Genomic DNA, 4,540 nt, shown 5'->3' on the forward strand with positions numbered 1-4,540 from the left:
AGGTACATTTTATAAAATACTCCACTCAATTAAGACAGCTCTCCTTGAAACAGGTTTCTATTAATCCTATAGTGATTGATATTATTTTTGCTGTTATAATATATTGATATTTTACATCTGACTGTCCATTTTCAATTTCAATATGTTTTTCAGGGAGGATATAAAAATGAAAAAAAAACTAATGCAAAATCTGCTATCTGTATGACCTTGAGAAAGATATTAAATCTCTCAGAATTTCAGCTTTGTTGACTGTAAAATGAAGGTTCTTGTTCTGTGAACACAGATTGATTTTATTTAATTATTTTTGGCCAGTATGGTACTGATAAATATTTCCAACATTATAAACCCAATAAAATTTCCCATTTCTGAGATTTGTGAGTAACATTCAAGAAGAAGTGAAAAGTCACAGAACCAGGGCAATGAAATTTATGATGAAATGATTTAACACCCAGAATTGACATTTCATAAACTGTCATTCTCCAAATATTTCTCTTTTTTTTCTTTTTTTCACATTTTTTTTCTAATAAATATGTTTAGGAAGTATTTTGTGAATATAATTTAAGAAGACTTATGGAGAGAATTCCTCATTTTCACACTATTATATGTGGGTATTTTGGGGCAAACCAAGCTTAATTTTATTTTTTTAGGTATCATCTTTACAGATAGGTAAAATAATTAACTTAACCAGGAAGTTTCAGTTAACAACCCTATTTAGATCTTTGTAATGTAAAAATAGTCCATGAGACTTTGGGGGCAAAATAAAAACCCTGTACAATAGACCTAATTTAGTTGTAATAACTATCTGTCATTGTGATATAAACATGATTTATGGTCTTGGGATTGAGCCCCATACTGAGTATGGAGCCTGCCTAAGAATTTCTCTCTCTCTCTCTCTCCCTTTCTCTCTCCCTCTGCCCCTCTCCTCTGCTCATGCTCTCTGCCTCTCTAAAATAAAAAAAAAATGATTTAAGATTTTGCTATATGGGAAGAATGAATTAATTTGTATTAAATACCTTCATCTTAAACAGGGACTATTCCGAGGGCATTATATGCATTATTCTAATTATCTATTTCACATATTGGTTTGACATATATTATGCTTGTTTTACAGATTATTTAAAAAAATGTTTAATGTTTATTCATTTTTGAGAGTCAGAGAGAGACTGAGGGCAAGCAGGGGTGGGGCAGAGAGAGCGAGACACAGAACTGGAAGCAGGCTCTAGGCTCCGAGCTGCCAGCACAGAGCCTGATGCAGGGCTTGAACTCACCAACCATGAGATCATGACCTGAGCCAAAGTCCGATGACTAACCACTGAGCCACCCAGATGTCCCTTATTTTACATATCAGGAAACTGAGGTAAGTACATAATCAAGGAATACTTGAAATAGATTTTCAAGGTGATAACATCCATTATTGTTTCATTTTAACAACGCTTTTTAATTAGAGACCACCCCCTCCCCCGTCAGTGATCAGAATGATGATATTTACTGGAGTTAGGTAATTTGTACAAGGTTACTGAACTTATAAACAGAAAAGAATGGAAAGCTAATTCTATTTATATTCCAAATATTGCCCATTTTTACTCCACCATGCTTTAAAATTATTGACTTTCTACCTTCCCCTTATATCTCTATCTTTTACAAAACTGGTGAATAGGGGAGATGAATAAGCTATTGCAGGTGTGTGTGTGTGTGCGTGTGTGTGTGTGTGTGTGTGTGTGTATACACACATATACATGGAGACAGAGAGAGAGAGAGAAAATTCCATTGTGAGAAGTGTTAGATAAGTTTCCTGACATCAAAGAGCCTAGACTCTATATAGGAAGCATATTCATGTGTTTATACAAAATGTGAGAGTGTGACAATGTGACACAAACAAGTGGTCCAGAAAAGACATGTTACCATAATTCTGTACACACTACAGGAGCATCAGAACCTGATTGGTTCACCCTCCATACACATATAAGGAGCCTAGAGACTGACCAGTCAATATGCTTCACTGAGTCACAAGGTACTTGTACTCAGTTCCAAAGATATAAAAGGACCATGAATGAGGGGCAAGTTTAAGATCAGCTTAGCAACTCTATATTAGTTGTTAAGGAAATAATATATGATACAGGACAAAAGCTCATAACAGGACTCAGAGGACCAATGATGTAAGTCTGGGCTCAGTGGGAGTAAACAGTTGAGAAAGAGGAAAACTCCAAGAATCGTTGACTTGGAAAATTCCATGTGAGAGGCTGAGAACAGAAGCCAAGGGCACATTGTAAGTGGTTCAGAATCAAAGATGCCAAATTCATGCTTCAGTCTGTGAAGGGTGGTAGCTCAGAAATTAAGATCAGATTGTATGAAGCTCATCTAAAAGCTAAGGATTTGGAACTTATAAAGAAGCCAGGTATCACTGAATTTTTTTTGTGTGTGTGAAGAAATGTCATCTTTAAAGAATAGTTTTTAAGGATCTTATTGGAGTTCATGTATTTTGTTAGTTTTCATTCAGCAATTTAAAAATTGTCAGCAGAGGAAAACATGGCAATGGACTTATTTCACTCAGCATAATACCCTCCTGTTCCATCCACATTGCTGCAAACGGTCAGATTTCATTTTTTCTCATTCCCAAGTAGTATTCCATTGTATATATAAACCACATCTTCTTTATCTATTCATCAGTTGATGGACAGTTAGGTTCTTTCCATAATTTGGCTATTGTTGAAAGTGTTGCTATAAACATTGGGGCACCAGTGCCCCTATGCATCAGTACTCCTGTATCCCTTGGGTAAATTCCTAGCAGTGCTATTGCTGGGTCATAGGGGAGATCTATTTTTAATTTTTTGAGGAACGTCCACACTGTTTTCCAGAGTGGCTGCACTGTGCAGTCGCCCCTAAGGTTTTTTTTTAATGTTTATTTATTTTTGAGAGAGTGAGAGAGAGGCAGAGTATGAGCAGGGGAGGGGTAGAGAGAGAGGGAGACACAGAGTCTGAAGCAGGCTCCAGGCTCCGAGCAGTCAGCAGAGAGCCCGATGCGGGGCTGGAACCCACAGACACTGAGATCATGACCTGAGCCGAAGTCAGACGCTCAACTGACTGACCCACCCAGGCGCCCCTATAAAACTTTTCAATTTAACAGCCTTTTAAAAATTTTTTAAGTTTACTTTTATTTATTTTGAGAGGGAGAGAGAGAGAGAGAACACACACACAAGCAGGGGAGGAGCAGAGAGAAGCAGAGACAGAATCCCAAGCAGGTTCCACTCCATCAGCTCAGAGCCCAAAGTGGGGCTGGAACTCAGCAACTGGGTGAGATTATGACCTGAGCCAAGATCAAGAGTGAGTCAACTTAACAGTCTTTAAAGAGACATGTTCTTTACAATTCTCCTTTGATCACTCTCCCCACACACCTTTTTAAACATTTATATCTGTCTATCTATATCACACAAATATTTAAATTGCCTAGGAAGAAAAAAATACATTTTGATTCATCCACTTATTTTCCTGCTATGCAATGTAAGCATTTGACTTTGCAACTCAGTATAGACTATAAAACATTACCTTCAATAGTATTTAGGTGAAGAAGATCTGAGAACTTAGTTGGTCTATATCAGGAAATCAATAATTAACTCATGAAATAAAAGTCAAGCATTAAAATTCCAGAAGAACTGGATACTGGACAAACATTAGGTTTTATTTTCAAAATTTTCCGCTTGAAGAGGCTACATGTACAAAGATTTTTTTTTTTAAATTAATGTTTATTTAATTTTGAGACAGAGAGAGAGACAGAGCAGGAGCAGGGGAGGGGCAGAGAGAGAGGGAGACACAGAATCTGAAGCAGGCTCCAGGCTCTGAGCTGTCAGCACAGAGCCTGATGCAGGGCTCAAAACCACAAACTGCGAGATCATGACCTGAGCCAAAGTTGGCCGCTTAACCAGCTGAGCCACCCAGGGGTCCCAAGGCTAATTTTTTTTTTTAATTTTTAATGTTTATTTATTTGAGAAAGAGAGAGAGCAAGCAGGAGAGGGGCAGAGGGAGAGAGAGACACAGAATCCAAAGCAGGCTCCAGGCTCTGAGCTGTCAGCACAGAGCCTGATGCAGGGCTCAAAACCACAAACTGCGAGATCATGACCTGAGCCAAAGTTGGCCGCTTAACCAGCTGAGCCACCCAGGTGTCCCCCTACAAAGATTTTTATATTGGAAATTGAAATCATAAACCTAGAGAGAGTTTTGACATTTGTGACAAAGTTTACTTCCAAAATAAGGAATATGTCTTTGTGGCTGATGGAAATCATTCAAATCTAAAGGTCTTCACTGAAATACATTTTCCTTTCTGAAAAAATTTTGGAAAGAACTCTGCCTAGCAAAATAATCTTTTATAAAGGCTTGTCTAGTATGAATATTTTACTCGAAATACTTAGAAATATTTGGAACTACATATGGCTTATGTCGACTAAGTCTGTTCAATCTGGAATGAATAAATAGATGTATATATGCACACGTGTAAATAACATATATACGCACAAACGCAAATATAATTTCTGAAGTGGCATAGATT

Source organism: Herpailurus yagouaroundi, unplaced genomic scaffold, assembly GCF_014898765.1.
Source record: "Herpailurus yagouaroundi ecotype Mexico unplaced genomic scaffold, PumYag 187, whole genome shotgun sequence".
Classification (NCBI taxonomy): Eukaryota; Metazoa; Chordata; class Mammalia; order Carnivora; family Felidae; genus Herpailurus; species Herpailurus yagouaroundi.